At 53.3% G+C, this 8,922-nt stretch overlaps 1 pseudogene; it reads left to right on the top strand.

The window, feature by feature from the left end:
• Positions 1-2,260: 2,260 nt before the first annotated feature.
• Positions 2,261-4,913, top strand: LOC132334851 (lanosterol synthase-like; annotated as a pseudogene).
• Positions 4,914-8,922: the final 4,009 nt, after the last annotated feature.

Raw genomic sequence — 8,922 nt, 5'->3', positions numbered from 1 at the left:
AAGTGTTGGCCTTTGAAGGCCAAGGATCTGCAGGAATTACTTCAGATTTAACAAAACAAATTGCATTCCTGCTTCGGGCTGGAAGAATGTGTTGGACCCTGACAGGGTGTTAGATTTTGCAGGCTGCCAGATGTGCAGGGGACTGGCCCTGGGCAGAGAGCAATGGATGTGCTTTATCAGGATCAGTGCCTACTTAGAGGTGTGTTTAAAGCTGCTTTTCTGGCAGGACTGTCTCAGTAGAAAGCACAGTCCAAAGGGGCAGGTGACCGAGGTGGGCTGTTGAGCAGGAAATTGGCAGCAGGAGACATGGAACAAAGTGTTTAAGGATTGTCCTGGAGAGGGGCATTGGGAACACCTCAGGGAAGGGCCCACCTAAGGGCCAGTGTGCTGCAGCCACTCCCTTCAGCAGAATGTTTCTGCTGTGAAGTCCCACAGGTGACCTGCTGGTGTCCCTGCAGTGACAGCAGTGTGGCTGGAGCAGGCAGACAAAGCAGGGGAGAGTTTTCTCAAAGCAATGTCTCTGCTCCAGAAGCATTTGCTGTTGTTGTGTCATTCCAGACGTGCGTCTACAGTGGCATTAAATAAGATAGCAGTAATGACAAGAAAGCACCCATTTAAAACTCCTGGGAAAAGGAGATACCAACTCTACTTTTACCCAAGTTGCTGAGAAAATAACTGAACCTTATCCTCATTCATCATTCACCTCCCTTGTGTTTTGATTTTCACCTCATCTGTCTTTTTATTTTTGCCTTTCCCTCTGTTTGAAACACACTGACTTTTAATTACAATGAAAGGGGACAAAATCATCAAAGCAAAAGAAAACTGTTTATTAGTGAGGATTCAGCTGAGCCGGGTGTGTCTCCCTCCCCGAGAGCCACGCACACTCACACCCTCCGAGAAAATGGCAATCTTAATGTGCCCTTTACACCCGGCTGGGGCGGTCCCTGTCCCCTTTCCCATTGGATGGGTACTCAGGAGCTTCCATTCCCTACTGACCACCAACTTTTCTCTCCCCTCCCCTCTTGTCCTACTTTCTTTTGGTCAGGTCTTCAACCCCGTCCCTCTCACTGCAACACTCAACACCCAACCTGAACAAATCCAAACCACAAACAACACATAGAACCAACAAATTCCATTCTTTTCTTTAATAACCTTTTGGCTTCAGCCAAATATCACCTCATCTCTCACACCTCCTCTGGTCCTGTGCTCTTCTTACTGATAGGTCTAAGTTCTAGAGGAAAAAAGATATTTGCAGTTGTGTGGGCCTGGGTTTCCCTGTCTCAGAGTAAAGGACATCCCAGAATTGTTTCCCATGGAGTCTCCTGTAAATCCATGGGTTTGACTTACTCCATGAATGCTCAGTCAATGCCCCAGAGCTCTGTGACCACATGGGCACAGGGCTGTGCTTAAGGGAAGTGCTGCCTGGCATTGTGGAGAAAGAAACCTGGAGAAATAGATGCCAAAAGAGCAGCTTGGCCTGAGCCTGCTCTGTGTGGCCCAGCAGCTCTGGATCACTCAGAGCAGAGGTGGGTGAGCCACTGTTTGCCCAGTGTGGGCTGGGCAGACGTGCTCGCCCAGAGTCTGTACTTCCCTGGGGATCAGTGGAAGATTCTCCTTCATGAACCTTCCTCCCAGCAGCTGAAGCTCTCCCTGCTCTCTCTCTCCCCTCCAGCTGCCGTCAGCTGCCCCGAAACAGAGCTGGTTTGGGGTTTCCCCACCAGAGTTGGTATTTCAGAACTTCGTTGCTCGGGAGGTCTCTGAGATGGAGCTGTCTCTCATTAATAAGGACAAGGTAAGTGCTGGCACCCGGAGCTTTAACACTGTGCTGGAAGAGGAGAGTGCTGTCATTCCCTGAGTGTACAGCAAAGCAAGTTCTCTGCTGCATCACGTGCAGAAGAAAATGTCTCAGCACCTTGTTCTGCAAGATGGTGGAAATCTTCCAGTATTGGGAATTGCCCCCTGATTTTGGCCCTGCATTGATGGTATCTACCCCAAATAGTTTCCTTCTCTTGCAAGCTCTGGATTGATAGGAATGTTGAGGGCTCTAGAGTTTTTACCTGCTCTCATGCTGTGCCTTGAGTCTATCCCACACCCTGTGTCTCCTTGGTTAATCTTGGCTCCTGGTAGGAATCTCTGCCTCTCTCAGCCAGTTTGGCTCCCTTTGTGCAGTTCACAGTCACAGCTCAGGGGCTGAGTCTTCTCTACTTTGTGCTGGAATCACTTCTCATCAATGGCATTGGCACTGCAGGAAACATGTTCTGAAAGAGCCCTGCAATCAGGCTGATGGAGCAGAAGCAGTGAGAGGCCTTTAGGTGCCACTTCAGGCTCCTGCTCAGCTTCCTCCAGCTCAGCTCAGCTTTTCCAAAAGCAACACGGTGCTCTGCTTTCCCTTTGGAGAACCAGAGCGCATCCAAAGCCATGTGCTCCTGGAGGTTTCCACCCTCACTTGATTCAGAGCTGCCTATGTGACCTAATGTCATGTGATGGCCCAGACTGAGCTTGCTTTGTCACGGTGGTTTGGGACCTGGGTTTTCTGCCCGCCCCATAGACCTGTAGGTCTGACTTTAATCTCACAGCTGGCTTGGGGCCAGACTGGAGTAGTACTGCCCATGAGGTTGTACCACCCCCATCTCTGCTTGTCTGGGCAGTTGCTGAGCATGAGGAACTCTGATGGAGGCTTTGCCACTTACAAAACCAAGCAAGGAGGCCACTTACTGGAGCTGCTGAACCCCTCGCAGGTGTTTGGTAAGGGCAGCTCTGGGGGTTGGTTGTCCTGCCCACTGAGAAGGGACAAAGTGGCCTGGGCTCACCATGCCCAGTGGGTGCCTGACAGGGGATCAATGTGCCCTGGGTCTGGGGCAGGCTTGCAGCAGCTGGCCTGGAGGCTTGCCCACACAGGGGCTGTGGCACTGATACCCATTGCCTGCTGGCAGGTGACATCATGATTGACTACACATACGTGGAATGCACATCAGCTGTCATGCAGGCACTGAGACACTTCCAGAGCTAGTTCCCTGAGCACCGAGCCATGGAGATCAGGTGAGGCACTGAGATGAGAGCTGGCCCGGGGAGAAGGCAGGCTCAGTGTCCCAAGCTGCCTGCCATGGCCTCCTGAACAATGTAGCTGCCTGTCGGCATGCTCTTGTCTCTTGTGCCCTCCAATAATGGGACCCATCCAAGCGTCAGAGGGGCTGATGGAGCCCCCAGTGAAGCAAACACTGAGGTTGAGTTGTTTCTGAAATGGATGACTTCTTTCCTGTCCAGGGAGACTCTGCAGAAGGGCCTGGATTTCTGTCGCAAGAAGCAGCGAGCGGATGGGTCCTGGGAAGGGTAGGTGGTGTTCCCAGCACCCCGTTTTCTTCTGGCTGCCCCAGTGGGAGAGGGATCATCATGGCAAGCATTCCTGGCTGGCAGGATCTCTGGGAGGGAAAAGAAGGGCTGATCCTCCTCTAGCTGCTGTGCTTTGCTCTCAGTTAACCTCCCTCCAGCCCAGGCAGAACAGGTGCAAGACGCAGAGAAGTTTGAGGTGGCTCCAGCTCCTGTGGTCCCAGTTCTGCTGACACCTGAGTTAGCTGGGAGCAGGTGCTGGTGGGACTGGGCATGGTTGGGTCATAGGGGAAGGCAGGCTGTAGCTCTGTGCCTGGCTCTGCTCTGCTGTGAACACAGCTGTGTTGCAGCCTGCCTCTCCCTGTGGCCTTCACCCCTGACAGTGCTGCTCTCCCCTTCTTCTAGGAGCTGGGGGGTTTGTTTCACCTACGGCACCTGGTTTGGTCTGGAGGCGTTTGCCAGCATGCAGCACACATACCATGACGGGTGAGAAGGGAATGTCTGGGTGCCCTAGCCCTGCCTACCTCCTGGGCCAGGGCAGGACTCCGTGGTGGAGCTGGATAGATCCCTGGCTGTGCATGGGCTCTCCTGCCTCAGGGACTGCTCCTCCCAAATCCAGTGCCTGCAGTATGGCCAGGGCATACTTGCTGCCTCACTTTCAAACTCAGGGCAGTCCCAGCCATGGGCACTTCTTCTCTTTGCAGCTGAGAACTGTGAGCATCCAAATACTCTCTGTCCCCAGTCCTGTCTTGATTCTGGCTCCCATCCCTGCAGGACTGTCTGCCAAGAAGTGGCCCAGGCCTGCCAGTTCCTGATCTCCAAGCAGATGGCAGATGGCGGGTGGGGAGAGGATTTCGAGTCCTGTGAGCTGCACACATACGTGCAGAGTGCCGAGTCACAGATCCACAACACCTGTTGGGCCCTGCTGGGGCTCATGGCTGTCAGGTAAGAGTAGCCCCAGTGCTCAGGGAAAAGAGATCAAGCTGGGTTGGGTGGCCCTGGGCCTGGCTGGTGTGACCCAGTGCAAAGCAAAGCTTTTGATCATGACTGCAGGCCTCCAGCCTGGGAAAATGGTGCCGTATTCATATTATTTAGTGTCTTGGGGTTGTGGGGAAAGTCCCAAAGCACTCAGCATGCCTGGGGCAAGCTTGGGGCAGCCTGGAGGTGGTTGAGCTCCCCAGACATGTGGATGAGGGTTTGCAGATGTTTGGATAAAGATGCTTACATTTCCCTTGTGCTTTGTAGGTACCCTGACATCAGTGTGCTGGAAAGGGGCATTAAAGTGTTGATGGATAAGCAGCTGCCCAACAGGGACTGGCCTCAGGTACATCTTTAGTCTTTCCAAGAAGTTCCTGAACACGCAGCAGTCCCCTGTCACTCATACCATTCTGCTCTCTGCTTGTCTCCCAGGAGAACATTGCTGGGGTGTTCAACAAGTCGTGTGCCATCAGTTACACCGTGTACAGCAACATCTTCCCCATCTGGACGCTGGGGCGGTTCTGCCGGCTGCATCCCAACAGCCCCCTGGCTGGGTAGCTGCCAGCCAGAGCCAGAGCCAGCCCCTCAGCTGGGGCAGGGCAGGAGGAGCAGGGAGCCCTGTCTACTTGAACCTGCAGCCCTGGACTTGTCTTGGATCCCGGTGTCTGTGTGGGGCCGTGGCGGTGTGTGTTGCATGGGATATCTCCATGCTGACCTTAGCATGTGGACTGCTGCCTCTGCCAGGGAAGGGTGCTGTGCTGGTGCTGCAGAGCCTCTGCTTGCTGTTGAACCTCTTCTAAACATTCCCTTTCTAAGGTTTTTTCCAGGTATGTTCCCCATCCCCAGATGGGGAGTGAAGTGCCTTTTCAGACCATTTTGAAGATCAGATGAAGCTGCCGAGCTGTGTTGTATTTCACATTTGGACAGACTCTCATCCTGGGTCGCAAGGCTGCCTTTATTGTCACAGTCTGTCTGTCTATACCAAGAGTGTGGGATTTGAGGTCTCGCCTGTGCCCACCACTGGGGCTTGGGGGGCACCGCACAATCCCTGCTGAGCTGACCTCTGTACTGTGGGTGCCAGTGATGGCCTTTGAGTTACTCGCTCTACTCTGGAGCCCATGCTGGGAGGGGAAGGACACCTGTCCTCCCCCAGGTGTGTAAGAAAAGGAGTGCTTTGCTTAATTTTCTTATTGTTCTGTCCCCCAGCTGGTGGCACCTACCTTCCGCAGGTGAAGTCACCACCAGCCCTTGGAGAAGGGGCAGCTGAAGCAGAAAGCTGTGAGGTGGTTGGCATCATGGCACAGCCTGAGCCCAGGGCTCCAGGCTTCCCCCAACTCAGACCGTGGTGCCCTGGGGCATTCACAGGTCATTGTCAGAGCTGGAAGTCAGATGGGATAATAAATTGCTAAGGGTGATGCAAGAGGAACTTCACTGTGTTCTCCTTTCTGTCTGCTAGTGTGTGTCCCAGGCAGAGGGGAGCTGGCACAGCAGCCTCATGTCATGTGGCTTGGCTTGCCTGTCCCCAGACGTGTGAGCACCATATCCACCAAACCATGCTGGGAGCCTGTGCCTCCTCTAAAGCATTTAGCCACAGAAAAATGTAATCAAGGAAGCAGCTCACTAAAGGGGAATGATCACTTCCCTCATCCTGCTGCTTACGCTCATGCAGATAAGCAAGACAGAAAAACTTATTTATTTAAGAAGATTCAACTCAGGCTGTTTCAACTCAGCCCTGTTTGCCTTTTCCAAATTATGGACCTCTTTATACCTGTCTGTGATATTACTCTGCATTTGAATTTCTTCTTGCTGAAACTGAATTATTCAAGTGTCATGTGGTGATGTGTCTTGAGAGGACATGGCTGTGTGGATTTCACCTATTGTTAAAATCTGCTCCAAGCTGCAATTTTGGATTGAGCACATGCAGAAGAGATCAAGTAGATACAGGATATATTTAGTACAATTCTTGTTTGATAGAAACTGCTTCTTCCAGGAGTCCTCTGGCACTCTTCCCAGGGATCTTCTAGAGTGTTTTGATCTCTGATTTCAGAGATCCCAGGTGTCAGTCCTAGACTACTCCCAGGATGTTAGCTGAGGTGATTTTTTTTCCTTTGGAGAAACTCTCAGGTTTGGAATCTATTCAAGATTCATCCCAGGCATCTGGAGTCTTTTGATGTATGGTTTTGGGACCTGACATCTTGGGTGGCAGCCCCAGACTCTTCCAAGAAAACTTTCTGAGATTATTTTTCTGTTTTGGAGGAAATCTGTTTCTGTTTTTCAGGAGTTGCAGCACATGAAAAGAGAGATACAAATGCAGCCTGGTTTATTACATGCAATAAAAAGAGATCCAAGATTTAGCCACAACCATGGTGATCCTAAGCACTGTCTCTTGACATGATGCCACCCACTTTGTCCCACAAGGTCTTCCAGTGTCCTGGTACACTTAGGAGAAAGCAAGTGATCCTCAGGGTCTGTACAGGGATCAGTACTGTGTAATATTTTTATGAATGACATGGATGAAGGGATTGAGTGCACCTCAGCAAGTTTGCAGATAGCACCAAGCTGAGGGTGCAGTGCCTCACCTGAAGGACTGAATGATGCAGAGGGACCTGGACAAACTGAGGAAGTGGCCCATGGAAGCCTCATGAGGTTCAACAAGGCCAAGTGCTGATGCTGCACCTGGGTGAGGGCAACCCCCAGCATCAGTCCAGCTTGGGGGATGAAGGGATTGAGAGCAGCCCTGCCAAGGAGGAGCTGTGGATACCGGTGGGTGGGAGCTGGACATGCCTTGGCCATGTGCACTCACCCCCAGAAACCAACCATGTGCTGGGCTGATCACACAGCGTGGGCAGAAGGACAGGGAGTTCAGGGTGAGACCTGAACATCTGCAAAGCTGTAGGCACACAGTTTGTGGTGACTGGGAGTGGGGCTGGGCCCAGCCTCATCCCACTGGGCACAGCTCTGAGCAGCACTGACAGCAATGAGCTCTGGAGTGCCCAGGGGCACTGACCAACCACCAAAGGGAGCAGAGGGCAAACAGGTGCAGTGCATGAACAGGAGGACTATGAAAGGCTGGGCTGAAGGAGAAGAAGGGCAGATGCTTGCAGCCTTCTAAAGAGGTGAGGTGTTACAGTGTGTGGGTTGGAGCTTTCTGATATTGTGTGGTGATTCTCTGTGTATGGTGGCCATCTCAACTGCGACATGTGCTGTGACACAGAGCTGCCTCCAGCCCTGGGGTCTCAGCACAGGAAGGACATGGAGCTGTTTGACCAAATCCAGAGGAGACCATGAAGATATTCCCAGGGCTGGAGCCCTCTCCTGTGAGGAAAGGGTGAGAGCTGAGGGTGGTCAGCTTGGAGAAGGAAAGGCTCCAGGGAGACCTTAGAGCCTCTTCTAGTGCCTAAAGGGCTTCCAAGAGAGACTGAGAGGGGCTTTGGACAAGTGTCTGGAGGGCCAGGACAAACAGGAGAATGGCTTCACACTGCCAGAGGGCCGCAGGTCTTTGCCATTCAGAGGGGATTCCATGATCCAGCACAGAGCCTGGATCCATCCCTGCTGACCTGGCTGTGTGATGGGCTCCAAATGGAAGGATAAGGGGTCCTAGGCCATGGGTTTGTGTCAGGGTCTCCATGAGGAGGTGAGCAAGATGAACACAGAACAGTCCAGCATGGAGCAGGACATAAAGGTGATGTGGCAAGGACTTGGCAAGCTGAGCTGCCACCAATTCCTCCGAGAGGGAGTTGAATGCCCACCCCCTCCTCAGGGACTCCTGATGGCAGCATGCCCCAGGGGACTGAGCAGCATGCCTGCCCGTGTCTGTGTCACGCCCCTGTGAGTGGGCCGGGCCCCCCAGCACCGGGACTGGTCCCAAAGGGGCCGTGGCAGGGCCAGTGGAAGGCCCCGGTGCCCTTCCTGCCCTGCTCCGTTGGCAGCCATGGGGGCTCATTCTGCTGCCCTGAGCAGGCAGAGCAGAGGAGCAGCTGCTTTCTTGTTTGGCTGTTCCTAAAGTTCCTGCTAGCTGCGTATTCAACACTTGGGGCAAGGTCTTCCATGCAAGCTGGGGCAGTTTGGGTGGGGTGGGGGTGTGTCCTGGGGCTCTCTGTGACACAGTGCACCGTGGTCACCATGGGATGGTAAGGGAGAGAGTGTTCCATGGTGACCCTTTGTGACACGTCGTGATATATGTGCTGACAGCGACACAGCCGTGCCACAGTGCTCGGTGCACGCAACGGGACAGGTCGGGAAAGAGCAGTGCAGTGAGGAGCCCCCACACAGCCAACTCATTCCTTGCTGACCCGGAGCTTTTCCGAGGTGTTCTCTGTGCAGGTGACCTCGAGGCCAGGCTGCGGGACTCGGTGACGTGGAGCATTTCCGAAGCATCTGCCATCCCTGCGGCCAGTGCCCTCGAGGATAGACTGCGGGACTCTCAGTCCTATTTCTTTCTAGAGACTTCTCTCTTGCTGGTGCCCTCGAGGACAGACTGCAGGACTTACTGTCCTTTAGCCTTCCTGAGGCCCCTCTGTTGCAGGTGCCTTCTAGGTACGACTGCAGCACTTGCTCATCTTCAGCTCTTCCGAGGCCTCTCTGCTTCAGCAGGCACTCATAACTGCAAGGAGTGAC

Source organism: Haemorhous mexicanus, chromosome 16 (genome assembly GCF_027477595.1).
Source record: "Haemorhous mexicanus isolate bHaeMex1 chromosome 16, bHaeMex1.pri, whole genome shotgun sequence".
NCBI classification, from domain to species: Eukaryota; Metazoa; Chordata; class Aves; order Passeriformes; family Fringillidae; genus Haemorhous; species Haemorhous mexicanus.
The sequence above is the reverse complement of the archived record's forward strand: the minus strand, read 5'-3'. Positions and strand labels throughout refer to the sequence as shown.